At 28.8% G+C, this 24,923-nt stretch overlaps 1 protein-coding gene across 4 annotated transcripts in view; it reads right to left on the bottom strand.

The window, feature by feature from the left end:
* Positions 1–24,923, bottom strand: part of LOC107453006 (relaxin receptor 2) — a 189,367-nt gene that overhangs the window by 127,971 nt on the left and 36,473 nt on the right. The window contains exon 1 of one of the 4 annotated variants that reach the window (XM_043048232.2): positions 16,205–16,272. The exons of 2 other annotated variants lie outside the window; for them this stretch is intronic. The gene's annotated coding sequence lies outside the window, so the exon portion shown is untranslated. Of the gene's footprint in view, positions 1–158; positions 461–16,204; positions 16,273–24,923 lie in introns of those variants that run through there. One more of the 4 variants, XM_043048231.2, reaches the window with a different exon arrangement.

A 24,923-nucleotide genomic window follows, 5' to 3' on the forward strand; every position in this document is an offset into this window, starting at 1 on the left:
ATATATATATATATTCTTCTTAATTTACTCATAACAAACAATACACAAGAAACTGTATCTGATGATAAGGAAAAGCTTATGCTTTCGCTTTCACTATTATCTTATTACACTTAATGCCTTAATGCATGAAATTCGAGAGAGAGAGAATCGGAACTTACCTTTATTCTTCTCCAATCTTATATGAAATATCAATTATCTTTTCTTAACTTTTCAGCTCCTTAAACAAACGTTTTCAAATTAGTTTCAATACACCTTGACTAAATAATACGCAGGTAGTAGCTGTATATAAATGCTTTATCATTTATTGTATTTTGGTAAGTTTATTATCGAATGCTTTTTAAAGAAAGAAATTTCAGGTATTAATTTATCTAGAAATCTCAGGCGCGCCTTAAGTTATCAATAAACTCACACAAGAAACTGATTCCGAAAAGAAAAGCTTATGCATTCACACTTATACAATAAGAACCTTAATACTTGGTCTCTGCAATGAAAAATAAAGTGATCAATTCATTACGCATTTTATTTTCTGAGCGTGACATGAGAGCAAATAAAAAACTCACTAAAATGGAGTCCTGAAATGAGGGCAAAAAAACATTAATTATTACTGACTCAGATAATTTACGAACATTTGCGAGTCAACAGTGCAAAATCAGCGCTGAGGAGAATATAAGATGAAAATTTATGAAGATAAGGACTGAATAAACCTTTTTTCGAATAAAAATACTATACTTCTTTATACTATTCATTATTTTTCATTATTATTTTTCATCATTTAAGTCAATTTTCTTAACAATGTAATTTAAATAAATTTGTCAAAATAATTGTCTCTGTAATTGAAATAAATGTGTATAGCAAATCTGAAACGGAAAGAGCGAAATATTTTAAGGGTAGTTTTTGAATAATTTCTATTATTTTTATAATTGATAATTTTACAGTGTGTAAACAGAGCGAATAAGCATAATGCAATCTAATTCAGAAATAAGATCATGTTTTTTTGTTTTTTTTTAAAGTTTTTTTTTCAGCTTCTTTAGTACAAAACTGGCTACTTAAATTAACGTAAATTTACTATTGCATTCATTTAATATATCAATAAATAAATATTGTTCAATACCATTCATGCATTAAATACCATTATAAAATATCATTCCGTGTGACCTCTTTATGCTAAAAACCTATCGTTAAATTAAAAATTATTAAAGGAATTTTTTATCAATCATGCAACAAAATTAATATGTCAAGAATTCTTGAATTACTCTAATATGGCTCTAAAATTTAAAGGCCAGTTATGAATATATGCAAAGAATTATCTAAAACAATTAATACAGTAATTAATGAAAAATTTCATCTAATGAAAGATGCTTTATATGAGTTTTGTGTACAGTTCCCAAAATAAAAAACAAACCAACACGAAAAACTTTTGATCTAATGATCGGATCTTCACGTTCTGAGACCCAATCTTGATAGTTTGAGGAGGAGACCTCAAGCATGCTAATTAATAAGTGCAGACGATATATTAAATTACAAAATCGGCCAAGAAAAACTTACTTTCTCTGAATAAATATACCTTCTTATCGACGGATTCAAATTTCTGATTCCCAAAATATAGTGGTAGTCGCAATCTGGGAAATATGGTCCCAATATTTAAGTCAGGAAAGCTGACAAAAATTTGAACCTCTATGCGTATTTTGTCACATCTCTTGAACATTTTGAGCGAATTGGAAAATCTTTGCACGCAACTATAATATTAGTTTGCTCAAAAATAATTCCATGCGAAAATAAATTTCATTAAATATTTATTATTTTATTTAATAATTGTCGAAAAAGTTTTGAATCCGATATTATGTAATTTTATACGTCATTTTAAATAAAGCAATCTCACATTTAAAAATTCAAATTTGAGAGAAATCGGTCGAATAGTTCCTGAGAAATCGTATTTCAACGAAGTCGTATTTTTTTAAAATTTGCTTTCTCTGGAACTATTCGACTGATTTCGATCGAATTTTATACTTTTTTGCTTTTGTTTTATGATTCACTTAAAAAGTTCACGAGATATGGAGAAATACACAAACATAAAATTAACATTAAGGGGTTGATACTTTGGACCGCTCTCTTGTCTTAACTATTGGAACCATATTTTCCAGATTACGGTTGTCAAAAATTTGATCTCGTTATTAAAAAAGTATTTTCATTCAAAGAAAGTACATTTTTTTTACCTGATTTCATAACTTAAAATATCGTTTTCACTTAATTATCAGCATATTTGAGGTCACCTACTCGTTAAGAATGAGTCTTAAGAATGAGTTCATTAAGAATGAGTCTTATAACGTGCAGATCCAATTGTTAAATCAAAAGTTATTTTAGGTGGTTCATTCTTTTATTTTGAGCACTGGACATCTAGTTGATGTGCTTTGAGCTTTAATTGTTGAAGTGCGGGAAACCGCAGTCAGAAAAGGATTTTAATAGTTTTAGTTATGAGAGCGATCGAGCATTTAACTCTTTTAGCATATTATTACCATTATCGAAATATTTATGAACTATTTAAAACATTTCAAAGACATTTTTATGCAAAAAATATATATAGCTTAATTGCATTTCGTTTATTTACGTTAAAAAATATCCAAAAAAAATTAAATCATACGGTATAAAAAGTTTCACGTTTCCACTAACTAATATATTTACCTATCCCTTAACAAAAACACTAAAATTGCAAATCAAATTAGAAAATTAAGTTTTGGACAAGCATTAAATTAAAAATGCTTGTCTAAAAAACTAAAATTAAAAATTTTAAGCAAAAAAGTTCACATGCTTAATATTTTCTTTAATAATCATGATGAGGATACCACAAATCCGAATTCTAAAAGTTTAAATAATTCAGAACACTCTTACAAATTTAATAAATTTCAGTTAAATTGCTTCTAAAATGTCAAGGATGTTAAATGTAAAGAACTTATTGAACAATACTGTAAATAATGTTAAAAATGAAATATTTAAATGAAATGAAATATCAAAATTGCTTAGAAGTTTTCTCATCAAAACTTTAACGTCATACCTAAACTCTTTTTGACACACTGTCAGCCAAAATGAAATTTGCAATGCTGAAGAAAAATAAACAAAATTCCATTTCAGTTTTTAAGCAATGGAAATATCTTATTTTACTTTCCCAACTTCATTAGCATTTATGTAAATTTTAAAACATTGCTTGATATAGCAAAAGAATCGGAAGATCTGCTTCTTTTTATTAGTCTTATTGTAAATTTAATTTTTATCTTGATAAATATTTAAATTTATTATTGCATTGCTTGAAAATGGATGAAGTAATTTCATCTGTATTGATTTTTATTGTTACGAATATCTTACTAATATAGTCATCTTTTGCGGAAAAAGAAACTCGTGACTAAGTTCTTAAAATTAAAATTTTACTATAATAGGTCAAAATAACATATTTATGAAATGAGTTTGATGGTTTAAACAAAGTACTATGAAATGTTTGCTTCTAAAAGTTCATAAAATTAAAATTTTACTATACAAAGTTATAGCTATATATTTGTAAAATAAGTTTAATGACTTTTAAAAACGAATAAGGAAATTTTTATAGTTTAAATTCATAAAACTGAAATTTTACTGTAATAGATAAAGATATATTTTCGAAATAAATCTGATGGTTTAAAAAAATCATAATAAATTTTTACAACTAAAATTGCTTAAAACACGCCTGTAAATTTTTATACAAATGTATTCATTTTGTTGTTTGCTTTTCCAATTTATTTCTTAATTTTAATTCTATTATTTTTTTTCCCAAATCTATTCCTAGGTGTCTTATTTTTTTCATGGTTTACTTTCTGCTATGCCTTAGCATTTCATTTTCTGTAACTAGGTAAATGTTTTTCTATCAATGAGATTTCTATTGCAGAGAAACTTATTTACTAACGTGCAAGGGGTGCAATATACTTTATTAAAAACTTTCTTTGATTGAAAAATATGAAGATTGAAATAAAATTCATTCTCAAGACTTACCAGACGTGAATGAGGAAAAAAAGAGTAGTTTGAAACAGAAAACTTAAAGTTGTCAACGTAAAATGGAAAATAATGGCAAAAAAGAGAAGCAGAGAGTGAAAGAGAAAAAATAAATAAATAAAATAAATAAAAATTGAAACATGATATCATATCAATCAATATCAAATATATTATATCAATGAAATATTTTCTATCCAAACCAGATCCTTAATATATTTAAATGAACAATTTTGTTATTAAAATTCAATGAAAAACATACGTCACTTGATGATCAACGGTAAACGCCATGTTAGAGCAGGGCTCCATCTTAATATAGGAACCAGTTGGAGAAGGCGTCGATGGTGACTTCGCGAGGTGAGGTAGAACTAACCCTGTCTATTAATCTCACTAATGATTCGCTATAGTGTAATATTTTTTGTGTTTTTTTTTTCACTTCTTAAATGTTAATTGACAAACTCAAAGATGAGTATTTTTTACACATTTTATTAACTTGTTGAAAGGATTTCTAGAATATATATTCAGAACATTCAGTAGGAATTAATATTAAAATAAAAATTGCCTCTGATAAATAATACAATAACAGCTGAAAAAAAATTTCTGTAAAATTTAGTATGTGACAAATTAAAATATTCATTCGTTTTTTCAAATCATTAATTTCCAATTTCTAAGAATTTTTCCACAAGTTGAAGAGACAAACAACTTAATTAAAGAACGCAGTCAATTATTTTACCACATAGACTTGACATTCTTCACTAAATGTATATTAATAAGCTATCTTGTTCACTCATCAGGCATTCAGAAGGACAACCTTATAGAACACTTTGAGTGTCATAATGGAGCGCAATCAATCAACACCCTTCCCTCCATCCTTTCTTTCACCTTTTCCATTCACTCGGCAAACTTCTTGTAATTAGTAATTCAAACTTTGCGTTACTGGGTAAGGTATAATTTCCAGTGAAAAGGGATATTTACTTTTGGCGTAAATAACCCTTTCCTCGTAGGGCGTACTATTGCAATATGGCGTATTTTCCCCATTTAAACTAAATTTCGAAACATTACATTATGCGTATTTATTGCAAAACTGCGTAAAAATATTATTTATTTTATTATCATTGAAGACATCAGGAAGGTGCAACATCTGCTCCCTTTGCTCACCAACAACTTTGATTGTCTCGACTTTCAATGATTTTAATGCTTTGGCGATACTCAATCTATTATATAGTTGTATATTATATATTATAATATTTGTAAATTGCATTATATATGACAATATGCAATATTTTAATTTCAATTAAAAGCTATTCAAATAAAAGATCCCAAAATCTTTTATTGTATTAACACAAATTTAGTTTCCGATTCTATTTATATGAATATAAACCTAGAAATTTTTCTCGGTTAATAGTTTAACATTTCACCAAAATATATTTTTTTTTTAAATTCTTATTTCATTTTTAGTTTAGACAAAAACTCATTAAACATTTTTCGCCGAAGGAATTATTTTGCAATAGTGAAAAAAGTTAGTTTTTAATATTGCTTTAGAATTTCAAACAGTTATTCTGAATTCAATATTTTAACTGTGAGCCTTGATTGACTCCAGTTAAGTATAAAATTTATTTTAATAGCAAATATAACTTAAATATCATTTAATAAATGTAAAAAGAAGTCAAAATATATTTTCTTTAATAGTTATGCTTATAAAATTTGTTTAGATGAAAATAAATAATTTGAAACCAATGGAAATAGAAATTTTTTTAAAAAAATGTTCTGTAGTAAAAAGCAGAATTTAAGAAGAATATTGCTCTATAGTAAAAAGCAGAACTTAATAGAATATTGCTAAATCTTTTAGCTAGAAAAATTTAAATGCAAAATATAGCCTTACTGTTATTGATTATAATAACACTCAATTAATTTTGGCAATAGGTATATTTTAATAAAAAATAAACTATGTACTAAGAAGTAAAGATACTTATTCGTTTAAAAGAACCGTAAAAAAACTTAGCATACCACTACTAACACCAATGGTGTTTAATTAATTTTGATAACAGGCAATCTAATTGAAATAAATAAGATTTGTCCTAAAAGATAATATTAATAGACTTATTCTTTTACAGTTCTCTTAAAAGAATTAGTGCAATATACTTATAATTTTCAGGAAATCATAAAAAAACCGCCTATCTATTATTGACGCTTCATTAATTTTAGAACTAGGTACTAATTGAAACAATAAAAAAAAACGCTGTGAGTTAAAAAGCAAAATTATGGAAGCAATGGTACCAAGTTATTCAAAAAAAGTGTAAAAAATCGCAATGCTATTATTAACGCCAATGATGCTTAATTAATTTTGGTAATAGGCACTACTAAAAGTATGATAATTGGTGCAGTTTTAATAGGTGCCAAATATACCAAGTACATTAATAAAAAATGACATTTTTTAGCTTTATTGATAATGTGTCTTTATGTCTTTCAATTTTGTGTATAATTTCGTAGCATTTTGCAGCCCTAATTTATTAATTGTTTATTTTTTCATTCCGTACTAAAACAGGCATTCAGCTAATTAGAAATCAATTTAAAACTTAGAACCCTAGAAGCTTAGACCGAGTAAAAAAGTAGTCCACCATTTCAGTAACAAATAGAAGGTTTTTCTTTTTCTTCTTATTCTTTTATCCTAAATTTGGTCATTTGATGTTCATTAATATTTAATCTGATTTTACAGAAACAAACAAAAAAACAAAGAAAATCATCTTTTTCTCACGCAAGAAATGTATCATATAGTATATTCCAAGTTTCAAAATTGGATAAATTTGTGACAAAGTCAACGTTTTCTTATAGATAATTACAGACTACGTTCCTATTAATGTGTTGGAATTGAATACCTGCTATTAATGTTATCGTTGGTAAATCGTAGCATTTCTCGATTCAGAAGCCAATCAGGTTCGAGACACAGTCGTGACGCTGCTTACAGGTGTCCAATTAAATCTGATTTAAATTACTTCACTTTTTTACCAGTTGTAAGGATGTTAAAAGCGATGAACTAGATCATTTATTTTTCTGGAATTTGAAAACGATAATAAATTTAAAAGCGATGGGTGGTCTAGTTACGCCTTCGTTACTGTTGTACTTTTTAAGTGATCTAGTTACGCCACCGATGTTTTTCAGTTTTGATTTCTTCTTGAGTATGATGTTTATTATTTGGTAGAGCTGTTATATGTTTAAGATTATTAAAAAGTTGTTAAGTTTTTAACGTTAGTATTGGTAGTTTTTACAAACAGAGTTGTGTTTTAATTACGTTCTAGTTCGTGCTTTAATATTTCAGTTGTGTTTTTAATCAGTTCTAGTTTGTGTTTTAACAAAGTACCTAATTAATAAATTTCAAAATTTCTTAGATAAAATCGCTGCAAAATGAACCTAATTTAAATGCTGGATAACAATTTTATTTTCAATTCGCAGATCAACATTTAAAAAAAGTAATTACATTTGTAGATCAACTTCTTCCTCATATCAACTATTTTTGAATGCCAGTTTCAGAGTTTAATTTAAAAATATATCTGATATGAAACGTATAGTTTACATTGATACAAATTCTGCCATTTTATTTAACGTAGAACAAAAAAGAAATGGCATAAGACCAAAGCATATACTGATAAATAAAATTTCCAATTCAATATAACTGTCTAAAAATATTCTTTTATAAAACTCTCACAACTTTATTTGAAAAAAGTATTCTGGAAAGAAATAACTCTTTCTTTGAGATTTAGAATTGTGAATATCTTTACTGCAAAATATTAAAAATTTGTTTCTTCTCCACAAGATTGAAATTAAGCTCGTAATATATACAATTTGTCATAACCCAACCAACACTAAACGCTGTATTGAAGTTTTCGAAAGTGTTTCAATCTCCCAAAAGTTAATCATGTTTTCTATATGCTTAAACCTGTTCTGTGTTGTTATTTGAGAAGCATAACTTTAATATTCCAAACAAGAAAAAATTTATTTTTTATTTACTTAACAAATGCCAGCCATTGGCCATTGGGTCATTAGTCTTCTAGCTCTCCAGAGCTACTTAACAATACAGTCAAAGTCTTTTAGTGCAGACCACGTGAACAAATGCGCAGCAGTCATGGCTTGTCCGGATTTGCAAGAAAAAAATAAATCTTATAAAGAGAGATTTCTTAAAATAAATTGTTGCCATAGTTTTCTTTTAAAAATTATTTACATTTGTTTCAAGTTTAAACAGTTAGTACAAAAAATACACACATTAAGAAATAAAGCATAACCCTTTCATAATTTTTATTTGAGAAAAAAGTTACCCAGAATTAAGTTTTAAATAAATTAATAACGGAAATTATTCCTGGCCATATTCCTACGACCATAAATTACTCCTGAAACATAACAGCATTAATGTAAAAATGCTTAAAGCGTCATAAAAAGTTTTTATCAACTTCTTCAAACGTAAGATTGTCAACTTTTCTGAAATAATTGTTAAAACCCTAAATTAATACTTATGTAGCATGTCATAGACAATATGAAAACCTTTCAAATAGTTTCGAGTGGATTAAGGTAAAATTATTCTGCTGCCATCTATTTATTGAAAAGAAAATTTATTTATTCGGAAGCAAATATTAAATTACATTATATGGAAAAATTAGCTCGTAATAATAAATAGTTAACAATATTTAACATTTTCTAATCACAAAAGAGAAGTTCCTTTGCAATACAATTAAACGTATCTTCACAACACACTAGAAACCCGTTTCACGGATACGGTAATGTTATTTTTTCTATTTCACTGCATAACATGGTAATAAAATGTTCGTTATTTATTACAAAGAGCTTTTTCTCCTAATTAATCTCAAAGGATTAAATATAAAACCAAAATAATTTCAAGGAACAAGTCCCAACTTTGTTTTTCCCATTCAAAATGTAAATACTTTTAAGATGTGCTATGTCGGATCTTTTGTGCTATGTTAGAACGCTTAAAGTTTTACCATTTTGAATACAATGAGAACTGAGAATATTCCGTTAAGAGTTTAAAATATTAAAATTTGAGAACATCGTTTACATTTGTGAAGCCTTAACTCCTGGTGACGAGTTATTGGAGATAAAATGCGAAGAGTGATGCAAATTTTCTGCGAACCATAAAGTTCATTTAGCAGTCACTTATAAAGATTATGATTACTTTAAAGAATTTCGAATTTCCTTATCCTCTTGATAATAAAGCAATCGTAAAAATTTATATATTTTCTTTTCATTTAATATTTTGGTATTCATGAAAGTATTCATCCTTTATCATAAAATAAGACTATTTATTATTAAGATTTTTATTGTTTAAGGTGACACACCACGAGCGGGAAATTTTCAGGACAGATAAAGCATGTTGTGTAATGCAAGTGATTAGCTTATCAGCGCATTCATGCAAAGCAGGCGTTGGTAGCGACACCTACAATGCGTATAAAAGAAGAGATTTGACAGCAAGTTTCTCTTACAGAAATTGAATTTGAGCTTTGTTCTTGGGTAAAACAGTTTTTGTTATGCCTCGTGTAAGAAGGAGAAAGCCTACCAGCACGTATCTCAGTTTAATAGAGGTCGAATTGTGGCCTACCGGGATTGCGGTTTATCATACCGAAGTATTACTGCTCGGGTTGGTCGAGATCTCATGGCTGTTAGCAGAATATGGAATCGATGGGTTCATGAAGGTCATATGGAACGCCGTACAAGATCTCAGCTGCCCCCATCACTAACAGCAGAGAAAACAGACATGTTATCCACGTGGCCTTAAGGGATCGTACAGCTACGTCACGAAGCCTGAGTCAACAAATAGGGTCATTTGCGAGACAACAAGTGTCTGCACGAACAGTTCGACGACGTTTGCAGCAGCTTGGACTGTCAACACGGCGACCATGGCTTCGGTTACCCTTGACGCTTTATCACGGAGAGGAGTGCCGTCAATGGTGTGATCAACGACGAACCTGGACGCAGGAATGGCATGACGTCGTCTTTTCAGACGAATCCAAGTTCTGTATACAGCATCATGATGGCCGCACCCGTGTTTGGCGACATCGTGGTGAACTCCCATTTGCAGCTTGCATTCAACATCGTCATACCGGCCCATCACCTGGAGTAATGGCATGGGGTGCCATTGGATACACGTCTCGATCCCCTCTTGTTTGTACTTTGAACAGCAGCGTTACAATTCTGATGTGTTAGGGCCAGTTGCTCTGCCTTACCTTCGAGGCCTCCATAATGCTACATTTCAGCACTGCGTGTTGCCCGCACTGTCCTGACCATCCTTGACACAGAACAGGTTCTCCTGTTGCCCTGGCCAGCACGTTCTCTTGATCTCTCACCATTTGAAAACTTCTGGCCAATGGTTGCCGAACGACTGGCATTTTACCACTCGTCAGTCCCTACGGTCGATGAGTTGTGGCATAATGATGAAGCTGCATGAAATGCTGTACCCGTCAATGCTATCCAATCTCTCTTCGACTAGATGCCTAGGAGAGTGACTGCTGTTATTGTTGCCAGGAGAGGCTGCTTTGAGTACTGATTCTTCAAGATCTATACATCCAAATATCCTGCAAATTTAAACACTTGTTCTTCCAACTATAATGTATGTGCCCAATAAACCAATAAATATCATTCTGTTATTTGCATTCCCACCTGGTGTAGCAATTTTAATGGCCAGTAGTGCTTATATATATATATATATATCATCTTTTATCAGAACATTTAATTTCAGAAAAACTTCTTTATGCTCTATGTGAGAATTAAAATGTGTTTCNATAGATATATAGATAGATAGATAGATAGATAGATAGATAGATAGATAGATAGATAGTAGATAGATAGATAGATAGATGGATAGATAAATATATAGATAAGTACATATTTTCTACATCCAAACTAACTTAGATTTACAAACTAGCATTTTAAATAGTTAGTAACATTTCAAACCATCAAAGTCTCCATGATTAGTATAAATTTCCGCAATAAAAATGATTTATATCTACAAAGCTGCAAAGTTATTAACATAAATTACTGTTATGGTTTTTTATAAAAAAATATTTGTCTAAAATAAATCTTGTATAAGCTCGTATATATCGTGTGGCGGATAATTTACATTTTTTAAAATTATTCCTTTACTAAAAACACATTCAGTACCAGAGATAACCAACAACAAAAAAACTTGATGTTTGAAAAATACCAATTCATAGTTTTTTCTATTGAAAGGTGTTATTAACACCGTGTTTTTCTTAGTAAATTGACAGACAAGGTCAAATTAAAATTTTTAATTATAGTGTCTAATATGCGTCGAAATATTTCGTCTCAAAATTTACATTTTTTTCCAATTAATTCTTCAAAAATGCAGTTTTCATTTTAAAATAGTACTTAAGACACGAAATGATCCGTCTCGATTTCAGGTAGAACTAGCATTTTAATATTTTTTCATTGCTTTTATTCAAATAAATGCATATTAATCTTAATTTTACAAATGTCCAGGGAGAACTTTTTCTAAACCCAATCTATGTTTTGTAATTGCTTTATTCAAAATCTATTCAAATCACTTGAAAAAAGAATTCACAAAGCAAATCTGTTTTATGTTTGGAAAATGGAGGAAAAAAACATTAAAAAAACAAGTGCACAGACAAAAAAAATTCTAATAAAGCTACTGCTTTCTATGGTAATGATATTCCGGGTAAAGAAAAGCAATTCTGGTAATAAAAATAAAAATAGATGGTGTTTAAACTATTCATTTCGTAATTTTTCCGTTCATATGGTAATGGTTTATTTTGAATGCTTAACATGGGAATTCTTCTTTTCAAACTTATAGTTCTTATACCACACATGCAGAATAAAACTGAAAACTAAGAAGTAAATTTGACCGAATAGATGGTTTTCTGTCATGATCTTAGATATCATGATAAAGTTATCAAATTTCACCACAGATTTTAAAACCATATTTTATTGTTAAATTTACCAAAATCAATACCAAAGTACTTCGGAAAAAATTACCGAGCATTTTGGTGTTCCATAGAGCGAGAAACACTGTAGTTTTCTTTCCATATCCTAATAGTTTCGATCTAACATTTTTTCTTGGTGTGTAAATTATAATTAAGAACTTTTGAACATTTTCACTTAATATTTCTCAATGAATGTAGACATATTCATGTTAGTGATAAAAAAGTAGTAAAAAAATTACGGTTAACTGAATTTATCAGTGATTCTTATTTTAAATATCCATGCCCTACGATCCCTAATAAAAAAAAATTTATGACTTTTATGACTTTTATGAAAAATTTTTATGACAGTGCAAAATCAAAATTTATATATATATATAAATCTAATTTATAAAATCTCACTAATACATATATCAATAACATAGCTTAATTTTTTTTAAATACCCAATTGGAAATTGAATCAATACATACATATTATGATTTATAATAAAGTAAGAATGTTATTTATGAGTATAAATTTAAATCACCTATAACATCCGATTAAAACAACAATAACTCTTGGTGTTAAGTTTTCTTTAAATTACAGTGATAGGGGTACTTTAAAACGTCATACTTGTTTAAAATCAAAATTCATTTTAAAATTTTTATAAAATTGATGATTCCTAGAAAAACATTCACAACTGTTTCAAAATAAAATAGTTTCACTCTCAGGTGAAGACTGATTGTTTTACAAAATATTAGCTTTGTTCATGTAACTGATGGTTAGAATTTAGCATTGTTTTTCATCATTATTGTTCGTATTTCCAAAGAAAAATCTCAAATCATACCTATTTTTTGTGGACACATAAATTAGGGAGTAATTGATAAATTGAAAGTTATCATTTGTTAATAAGGTAACAATCATATACTTTAATAGTATTCAACGTTTAAGCAATCATTTTATTTATTCAAAAATCACAAATTGAAAACTAGAAGCTTTCAAATAATACCAGAAGCATATTCTTTAAAAGTAAAGGAAATCTAAATAGTGTTTTAATGGTGTCTCTGTATAAAAATTCGCTATTGTTATCTTAATTTTTATTTGAATTAAGTGCACATAGGAAGAGCATCCATTGATATATTTTTAAAAATATTGTTACTTGTTTCAGTTTATTACGAAAGAACTTCGTAAATTTTCACTCACAGAATATTTTGGCATACAGTGAAATATGATCTTTATTTTACCTAAGAGGAAATCATATATCTCTATAATCGACCAATCGAAAAAAACATAAGCCGAAAACTATTCAATATTTGATCACCAGACGTGGTTATTATCATATTTTACTAACTATGGTTCGAACTAAACCTGATTAAGTTACTCATTAAATAATAAAAAAAAATAAAGTACTCTATTTGAATCAAGAAAAGCCTAATGTTGACCTTTAGAAAAATGTGTTTAAGACAACTTTATTGAAGTTATAAAGAGCACATCTGATAGAAATATGAAACAATATCAAAACGAACGAAAAAGTAAAATCTAATACAATTTGCCGGAAAAGAATGTGGAAGTATAATTATCTTTCTAGTTTTAAGAACGAATAGTTTTGCCTCCACCAATCGCTTGACAAGACTATATTGGATTTTCAGTACGGAATCGTTAAAATGTTCTTATTTGAACACCCATTTCTGCCATTTCTTTAAAGGTTGCTTACAATTGAATACCCGCAAGTGACGTTATCGTAGGTAAATTGTGGCGTTTATTATTCAGAAGCCAATCAAGTTCGACGTGACGTCGCTTACGGGTATGAAATTAAATCTAATTTAAATTCCATAATTAGGCATTATCGCTTTATTTCATCTCAAATTGCAAGTATCCAATTAGCAATCTTTGGTGTTATTCAGTAAATGACGAAATGCAAGCAATAGAATCAATCGAAATTAGAGTTTTAGTGACAGAAGAGCTAGAACGCACTAAATTGAAGAAATTGAACGGCATCGCATAGTACTTAAAGAAAGCTGACCAAACAGTAAAATAAATTAAGTTAGACACGGAACAAAGGAGGAATAGGAATTTTTGATTACTGAGGTACCTAAGATTACCCATGCAACCGATGTTTACCTAAAGAAAACAAACTTTCTGCTGAGATAGGTGGCAAGAAATAAAATGAGCACTGAACTTTCTTCGACCTTCTAAATGATCTGAAGTATAATGGACAAAATAACAAATGAAACAACATCAGATAAATATCATTGCATCAAAAGTTATTTTGGCAGTTCAGTTCGTATTTTGTACACTGAACATTAAAGATATTGTGAAAGAAATGGTTAAATGTCACCCCTTTGTACAGTAAATTTCATTTCATTCTTTTTTTGTATTAGAATAAAAAGAATTTTATCAAATATGTATTCATGACACTAGAGGAACTAACCTCGGATATTAAAAGTGTAAATTTCTCTCTGTCAGATAGCAATACTATCAAAAATATTAACAAATAATTCATATCTTGTAGAAAACATTAAAAGCAATTCAAAGGAAATTTTCATCTCATGATAGTTCCTAGGAAGGATTAGTTCTTCATGGCTTTATGTTTTCACTTTCATATATTCGTTTCTTAGTTATTTTTATTTACCGTTTTCTTCCCCAAATTTCCATCAACATGTTTAGTGGTTGTTACGTTAACAGTAGCCTGCTTCTTAAATATGCTCAAAGCTGCAAAAGTTTTTCCGAATTTGCATTGCGCAGCATTTATGATACCTTTCCATTTTTATCTCCGCTATATTATCACCAAATATGAGAAACAAATGGTCATGAAATATTCCATTTGCGTTGTTCATGCATGACGCCTGTTGTTACAGCTCTTCATTTTTATCACCATGATATTCACACCAAAAAAACAATTAGTCATGCGATATTCCATTTGTATTTTCACAAATTTCACTTATTGTAAGAGGGTCATTTTGGGAAAGTTGAACTGTTACGTTAAATACGTTTTTAATTTTGTATACTGAATTAATGCAAGTTGGGTAATGCGTTTTCATTGTGTCATTCTTCATGTTTCAATAAATATGTTGAGTTGTCAGCTCTCTCATCTACATTTACAGATCGAACTGCATAACAATTTTGTTTTCGTGAAAATGACTGTTCGATTCACGAAATTGTTTATTAAATACTCTGTGAAACTTGATGCCCAAAAGGAAATTTCTAAAACTGTAGACAAGAAGAAACAATCCTAAGAAAAATCAACAAGAAAACTACGGCTTCTGAAATTTGGTAATACAAAATACTCGACACCAAAGAACGTACGAAAAAAAGAGTAAGATATAAATACCCATGTATATTTGACGATTTTTAACACTTACTTTCATGCCCAGGACTCGGCAACGAATTTTAAAAAGTGGCGATATTCTCAGGTTATATTAGGATTCTAGAAGCATAATGTAGACATTCTGTAAGACATTCTCTGGAAGACATTTGCGTCTCCATTTGTCTGACGCTTTTTGCTGAAGTTAACTTTAATTTTAGTAGCCTTAATATCCATGGTTCTCATTTATTGTTCACGTATTTTTGTTCTGTATTCTTATAGTTCTTTTATTCATATTACTCATATTCCTCGCATTACTTAGAAACATCTAGCATTTCGAGAGGCTTGGTGGGAAGGCTGTTAGGAAAGTTTTGAAAGAAACGAAAAATACATTTGTAGCAAAATATACAGGAATTATGTGATCAAATCAATGGAGCCAAGGTCTATCCTCCAAATTATCAGAGAAGTTATGAAAACTGTCCAATTGAGGTTTGTCGACAAGACCTTGTGTCTTCTGCAACTGGTTATTAACTTGGAGACAGGCAAGGGCGGAGAGAATGTCGAGAACTAATAATTCAAGGAGCACATAAGCACTAAGCAAAGGATTATTAACATCTATGACGCTTAATTTTTGAAACAATTGACTGTCCTTAACTTTTTTATAAAAACTTTATAAAAATGAGTTTGATTTTATATGGGGAAAAGTGGAGTAGTATCGGATTGCTGAAATTCGAAGGGTTTGACTTAGAAACTGTCAGATTTAATCGAATATATTCCAATATATTCATCGCTTAGTTGCGCACAATATACAACTCTTGAAAATTCATTGTTGTACTACTTTTCTTTATGAGTGAGCTTTTTCTTGAAAAAGTCAAATCACCAGATCAGTGAAAAAGTAGCAAACATTTCTATTATATATGACAATTAAATTAAATTATGCATGTACTTTACCTACGATGCAATCAAGGAGGGAAGAGAGGAAGACAATCGTCCTCTGGATCCCGAGACTGCTGAGGGCCCTGGACAAAAATTTTTACGGTATACTGAATTTATACAGGATAATACAACATGATGAAACATAAAATTTCTTCACTTCATACGGCAAAAAAATATTTAATGATAACATTAGCATTTTAAATGAAAACTTTTTTAATCAAATAATATATTCCATTTCTTAAGAAAATATAATAAAAACTGTACTATTATTTTCATTCTAAAAATTTCCTAAAACATGAAAGAATTTTTTATTTCTAAAATATCTGTATTAAAGGATAATAGTAGCAGATTAACAATGAAAAACTCACTTTAATTTATACTTTAAATTATAAACTTAAAAATGTGTCATTTAAAATGAAATATATTAACTGATTATTTCTTTTAGATCAAGAACATATCTTTACCACCCTCATCGACACATATACAGAATTGTAAGCAATACCTTTTTTATTTCTAGCAGAATAAAAGAGGTATCAAGATCCCTTTGGTGAGGATTACGTATGTTTACGGTTCAAAATTAGATTCTAAACATAAAACGTGGAACAGGAATGTGAGGATAAATTCTTAAAATATTCAAGATTTTATTTTCCCCTCATTTTCATTTTATTTTCAAACCTACCTAAATCATTTCTAGAGGCAAAACAGTATACAAAATATCAGTGGTATCATAAAATTTTATTTTTAGATAAAAGCTTTTGAGATCTTAAATTAAGGTTTTCCTTCATTCATACAAGAGAATGAAATTTATGGCTCCGATTAAAATAATTTTGTACTGAAACTCACTCTGGGAAAAATTCCGGATCAAATTACCATACAAAGTACCGCTACTTTTGGTGCCTCATCCGTGACAATCATTTTACCGTAAAATATAACGTAATTTTTACAGTAATATTTAATGAGTGGGATACAGATATTCATCATTTTTCCCGATGCACCATTTTTGAACCGCGATAGCTCAAGGGATAGAGCGTTCGCCTTCCAATGGGGTGAGCCGGGTTCGACTCCCAGTGATGGCAGATCGATTTGAATTCCGACACCGGATGCCACCCGGTTTTCGTGGTTCTCCTCGCCACTTAACGCAAATGCGTTATCTGGAGAGGAAACTCCCATTACTTGATCCAAGTGTTCCCTTGTCTTCTGGATTGGGGTTGAAATTACGAGGCTACGGGGTTGAACATCGATAGTCGCAAACCCAAAATTGGGTCAGCTATTTAATGTTGGTTATAAAAATAAAAAATAATATTGTTACTGTAAAATTACAACATGTCAGTATTTTTGTTCCGTAAGATGTTCCGATAAAAATGGATTTTACAGTAAAGGGTACTTTTTATCGTAATTTTATCCAGAATTTCTTACAGTGCCATACATTGCATGCATATAATACCCCTGTATATAATGTGCTTAATTTCATAAATCAATCTTCTATAATGTTATAAATACATTTGTCAATCATTCTAAACATTAAGTTTCATAGGAATGATCTTATTATTATTATAACATTTTTATCAAATTAACTGTATTACTTTTTACACTAAAACACTGATTTTACATAAATCATTATGTATGTGAAGCAAAAAAGATATTTTAAAAATTATTTTCCCCTCTTTTTGTTAAGATAACAATATTTCTAGTAACTCTTCGACTTAAATGGGACACCGGAGTCCCTTTTATATATTTTTTCTGACGCTCTACGAGCGAAACTATATTTAATTATTTCTTTAAATATAAAAAAGTCTTTTTGTCACTAAAAAAATCTGTTATTATATCGGAATCAGTCATACTAAAATATGAAATCCAAAATAAGTAGTTTGCGAAAAAAAAAACATTTATAGTCAAGAATTTAACAATAATTGATTTTCAAAATTAAAGAAATTTCACTGATGAATAACTATTTTTCTAAGATCTAAAGGACTATAAATAAATGCTAATTTGAAAAATTAATACTTGGAAGTGAGCCATGTTTGGACGACTTTACTTGTAACACAGAAGAAAGACGCCGTATTTCACAACCATAAATTATTAAAATGATGAAAACAATATTTTTCACTCATTTTGGCTCTAATGCAAAATAATGAAAAATATGTTTCGTAGAAACTCTACGTCAAAGAGTTTAGCAGTTTAGCAATAATCTCGATCAACGAATACTTTTATATCTGAATGCCGTTGATTAATGCAATATCGGTAAATGGCAAATCCACCCTTAAGAGTTTCTTGCTTTAAACAATTCTCGAAAGCTACTTATTCATATTTTTTTATATTTTCCAAATTTAAACTAATTGTAATAGTTTAAATAAGTTGAACTTCGATTGAAAAAAAATAATAAAATAGGGTCTCTATTCAAACAAATTATATGTATTTTTTAGATTTTTCAAATTTTAACTAATTGTAATAGTTTAAATTTAAGTTGAACTTCGATTTAAAAAAATATAAAAGTAGGGTCTCTATTGAAACAAATTAGCCAATTTTTAGCTTATATTATATTTAAAAAAATCAACAAACGTGGTAGAATTTACAAAGAACGTTTCGGCATATTTGATATTCAACGATTGAACATTAAACAAAATCTCTTAAATGTAATTTCTAAAATTTAATTTCTAACCAACGGACTTAAAATCTTTCTTTATATAGTTTGCAGAATAATCCTATCTTAACATACTTTATCCAATTATTTTGGCAACTTTTCATCAAACTATTATTTAAAATTACTGTACTTTTATGAGAACGCACAAAGTTTGTTGATTTCGTTGATTTACTAAGACAATTAGAATAAAACGTAGATTCTTCTCTAAATTTATTCCTAAATTAAAAACAAAAATTTTAATGATAAAATGGAATTCGCAAAAAGTACTTGGGGAAAAAATATAATTCAAAATTATTCTTCATCCATTTGCGTTTTAATCTTAAACAACGAAATTTTTCTGGTAAAATTACCGTACTGTATTTACCGTACAGTACGGTAATTTTACCAGAAAAAGATAAAGTGTGTAAGATAAATTGTGACCTTTCTTGTAAAAAAAACGTAATTCTGAAAAATAAAACTATAATATTAGGTATTTAAACTATTCTTTTAGTAATTTTTCCGTTCATATGGTAATGATTTACCTGAAATTTGGGTCTTCAAAATTATAGTTCTTATTATCAAATCTTTAAAAAAAAATTGAAAAGTAAATTTTACCGAGTAAATTGTTTTTATGCCTAATAACTCTAAGGTATCATTTCAAAACTACTAAACTTTAAGACATTTTAAAAAAATCTTGCACACCATAAGACGCATTTTATTGTTAATTTTACTAAATTATCACCGAAGCTCTTGGGTAAAAATTGCCGAGCTTTTTTGGTGTACCCATAGAGCCAAAAACACGGGACCTTTTATCATATACTAGTAGTTTTAACCGATTTTTTTTTCTCAGTGTACACTTATTTGTGTTTGAAAGAAAAATGATGAGGACAGGAAAATTATGATAGAAAATGAAAATAATGCTTTCAATTTCAAGTTCGGAAATTTAAAACCAACAGCGTAATACCAAACCACATATTTTAAGAGCTTTTAAGTTAAATATTTTATCTCCGTTTCATTCCAGTAATTTGATTATATTTTTGTACTAACGCAGTTAGTTTTTTCCTGACATACACTTTTTGAATCAAAAGTTTAATAAACGATGCGTGTATGTACATAAAATGGTTAATATTTTGAGATTTAAATATTACTTTTACCTTAAATTAAATATTTATTGTATTTCAAACAGCAATATATTGTTATTTATTCACCTATTTTATTTATTTATTTATTTTTATCAGCATATTTTCCAAAAAATTAAAAATTATTCATTACATTTAATTTGATAATATAATATTTCAGTTTTCATCTATTGACTTATTGTTACTTTATTTTTTGTATTCATTTAACATCTAAGTGTTATTTTTGTTTTTCCCATTTGTAAACAACTGTAAAATGGAATACGTTCAAAAATAGAATAATTAGGAAAGGTATTAAAAAATTATTATTTTCATGGGATATTAAAACTGGGATAAAATGAGAAATGGGTTTTTTTCTGAGTCAATTTTTGATACTATAATCATTTAGTTTAAATTTCATATGCATAGTTATTAAAAAGCGTAATTATTAGAGGAAAATGCCTAGATGTTTCTGAAATTATAAAAAAAAATGCTTTTTCTTATTTTTAGTTATAACTTATTTTGATGTGATCAATTTATATTAAAATCATATTTTTAAAAATAGTTATCATATTTTAGTTATTAAAAGCTTCTACTATTTTATAAATTGAAAAAAAAATGAACTTCTTCCGAATTTTTCAATTGAGAAAAAAAAAACAGCAGCAACGTTTTTTTCTGGTTCAACGTTCTTTTATTTAAAGTAAGATAAAGAATTCCCTCAATAGCCCGTTGTAGGTCAGGGAGGTCATAGAAGCTAAGGCTCCATAATTTCATGACCTACAGCATGATTGCGGTAATGCTCTCATGCTAGGCAAACTGATACTCATCGCTACAAAGCTAGTTAGGCTTCAAATCGCTAACGGAGATCGATTCTCAATTTTTCAATGACAGTTCATGCCCCTTTTTTGTATTTTATCGTTTACGTATTTTATCGTATTGAAAAAATTGTATGTTCTATTACCTTACCATATTCTTTGGTAATTCTTTTAAAAAAAGAAAAATGTTATTAAAAATGTAATTATACACTACCTTATTAATTTATTTAAATCATGCTATTTGTTAATGTAACCGTCCGTAGTCTTTGATAGCAATATGAAAATAGATTCTATAGCAAAACATAATATAGCACATTTATAGTAATCCCACTTAAAAATGTATGCATCTAACTAATTTAGAGCTCGTTTCATACTGTAACTTGCTAGCTCTGCCAGTTGAAGAATCTCCATCAGTAAAGAAAGTTAACTATATAATCTTTTTAACCCTTTTTCTGTCGGATTTTTTATCAAAATATTTTTGTCATCTAGCAGTTTTTTGCTTGACCTTTTAGTAAGAAAATATGTTATGTTCCGTCCACTGATCTCCAGTTTTCCCTGCAATGTACTAAATTTTTATCTTAAAAAAAATACATTGTGATAGCATATTTATTAATTCGGTTGATTTAAGGTGTTCAAAATAAACATCTACGTAAAATATTTTTTTTTTAAATTAGGTGAAATATATTTTGAAAAATCATTTTCCATCGTTACAGTTACCGTTTTCCAACTGTGAGATAATAAATTCACTGTTCTTGGAGTCACTCTCTAAATACATCATGACTATTTTTGCATGCAACGGTAGCACTAATAAGAGCAAAATTACAGAAAGTTCATAATGATTTTGGTTTTAATTCAAGGCGGGAAAGCTCACTGCAGAAAATTGTGAAGAAAGTGGGACTAGTTGCGCCATCTCTTCGCAATATTTAGAAATATAAAAATAAACGCGGGATTTAAAGAGACGTATAAGTAGCGACGAATTCAATTTTAATGATGCAATTTTTCTCTTCATCGCATGGCGACGCCGAACACGCTGGCACAAAAATGCCGAACGTATGAGATGCGACGCCAACAGAAAAAGGGTTAATTACTATGATTCTGCTCCGATTACTATAAAGTAGTTTAGTTATTCATGATAATTCTCAATCTACTCTGATGTACAAAATTAGCTGGTGATTATAATTTACACCAAGCTCTCAACACATCTACTTTTTTCATCATGTCTTAGAATTCTTGATAAAAATTAATATGAATTTGGCTTGAGTCATTTGGGCGTCACAAATTATTCGATTTTAGCAATTATTTTTAAAGATACATTTATTCCATTTTGATGAAATATCTTAAAATACTGTTCAAAATTGAAATTTTTTTCTTAATATTATAAATAAAGTTCTTAAGTGTTATTATTCATACTCAAAGTATTCTAAAGAAACTTAGAGAAAAGCTTTCAATCAATATAGCTTTAATTAGACCCTTTCGCAACACATTTCGCTTAGAGCTTTATTGCACCACATGCCATTTTCAAACTATAACTAGTTATTTCTCTCAATTAAATAAATTTTGCAATCAATAGATGAAGTAAAATATATGAGCATTTTAATTACTGCCATTCCATCTCGGTCGCCACTTATTATTTAACTGTCTGCCTTGGTTCATAACGTTTCTCAATCTACTCTTCTATACAAAATTAGGTAATGGTTATTAGTTATACAATGCTTTTAAAACATTGCTTTCTCCATATATTTTGGAGCCATTGGTGAAAATAATAAACTTACCTATAATCAGTGGGTTTCATAGATGAATAATTTTAGCGAAGTTAAAATAAAGAAAGAATAATTTCTAAGTCAATTCAGACTAATTTCGAACACGCTAAAAAAAATGGACCACCCCGAATAACTTTTTATCTAATTATCGGATCTTCCCGTTCTAGGAGTCAAACTTAAAGGTTCGAAAGGGGAACCTCAAATATGTTAATTAATTAGTGCAGACGATATTTTAAGTTACGAATTCAGACACAAAAATGTGCCTTCTCTGAATAAACATGCCTTTTTTTCCGACAGGGGCGGATTTCTGACGCCCAAAATATAGGGAGTAGGCACAATCTGGAAAATATGGTGCATGGTTCGGTTAGGGGAAAATATGGTTTAGTCAGAACGGAAAATTGCGTTAAATCTCTAAAACTTAAGCAAATCGAACAATTTCTTCACACAATTATAAAATTCGTAGTAATAGTAGAAAAAGTTTGAATTGTAAGATAGATAATTTTTACATCATTTTAAAGCATGTAATTTTACATAGCAAAATACAAAATTTGAGCGAAATTGGTTTAATAGCTCCTGAGAAAAAAACACCATATGTCGTGAACTTTCCAAGCGAATTTAAAAAAATTCACGCGCAATTATAAAACGTATTTATCCAAAGATAATTTCCTGCGAAAAATAACTTTTTAAAAATATTTATTATTTTTTACTATTTGAATTGTAAGGTATACAACTTTTTACATAATTTTCAAGAATGTAATTTTACATGGTAAAATATAAAATTTGATCGAAATTGGTCAAATAGTTTCTGAAAAAAGCAAATTTTAAGAAATACGACCTTTTTAAAATTCAATTTGTCAAGAACTATTTGACCGATTTAATTCAAATTTCGTATTTTGCCATGCAAAATTTTACACTTTAAATGTATGTAAAAAATTGCATACCTTACGATTTAAAATTTTTTTCAACATTTATAAATGAAATAATAAAAAATAATAAATTTTTACTAACATTTAGTTTTATGCATGGAATTATATTTTAATAAATGAATTTTATAATTGTTGGCAAGAATTTTTTAATTCACTTAAAATATTCTCGAGATATGGCGAAATACGCAATAACATTATGGGTTCCAAACTTCGGATCGCTCTACTGATCTAACTATTTACCAGATTGGAGTCATCCCCTTTACTTTGAGGGACAAAATCCAAATCTGTCGGAAAAAAAGGTGTGTTTGTTCAGAGGAAGTTCATTTTTGTGTCTGATTTCGTATCTTAAAATATCGTATGGGGTATCTTTAATACCCATCATTTATTTACGAGTAGTTTAAATTTGATGCATTTTCACCCATTGCATTTCGATGTCATGAGAAGAGTAGATTTGACTTATCTTTTAATTTTTTTAGCTTAATTTAAATCATCCTTCTCAGTTGTTTTCTTCATCACATTTTCAGTTCATATTGATCAACACCGACTAACATTTTACAAATAGAAATAAAAGTGGCGAGGAAAGTAATTGCAGTGATTCGTGTTTCTGTTGCAGTTTTTGAAAGTTCTATGATTATATGCTATCTCGTTTTATATGATGAAAATATTTTTCAAATTACAAAAAGGTAACATTCTGATAAATTATTGCGAAAGAGTAAATAAAAAATCGTATTGAGTGAAAGAATAAAATAAAAGTAAAATACTTCACAATTTCGGTTCATATTACTCAACACTAGCTTAAATTTGGCAGACAGAAAAAAAAGTTGCTAGAAATATATACGTAGCCATTCATATTTCTGATGTATATTTTAAAAGTTCTATTATTATATGTGATCTCGTATTATATGATGAAAGTATTTTTTAAACTGCAAAATGGCAGCATGCTAATAAATGATTGCGAATAAGAAAATAAAATTAATATTAAGTTGTTGTGGTCGTCAGCCAATAAAGCTAAGGGGGTGCGTTTGTTCTCGTTTTCCAGTGGCACCATCTATGGCCAAGAATTCGACTTCTGACACACCCATACATCACACTCGTTTATAGGCTGGAATCATTCATACATCGATTCATTCATCCACAAATCGTAATTTTGACCTGAACCAGAGAACGATCAATCTCCAATTCAGTACCCCCAGAGGTTTAATTTGTTATGGGAACATGGAGGACTTTGTGACCCTACGGATTTAATGTATGCCAGTCACCATTTACTACACGGGAAATCTTCTGCTTGCTGGATTTGAACTCACCTTCTCACGAACGAGAGTCTAGCGCCCTACCAACCAGGCTATCTCAACCCTGACTTATTAAGTAAAAGTGCTTTTTAATTAACAGACAGAAAAGTAAACCAAATAACAAAAATTTCTTAAACTTATTAAGTATCATTTATTCATTAATGTTTACAAAAGTAGACTCTTTAAACAATAATTTGTCAATATAGGAT

This window comes from Parasteatoda tepidariorum, chromosome 1 (assembly GCF_043381705.1).
Source record: "Parasteatoda tepidariorum isolate YZ-2023 chromosome 1, CAS_Ptep_4.0, whole genome shotgun sequence".
NCBI lineage: Eukaryota > Metazoa > Arthropoda > Arachnida > Araneae > Theridiidae > Parasteatoda > Parasteatoda tepidariorum.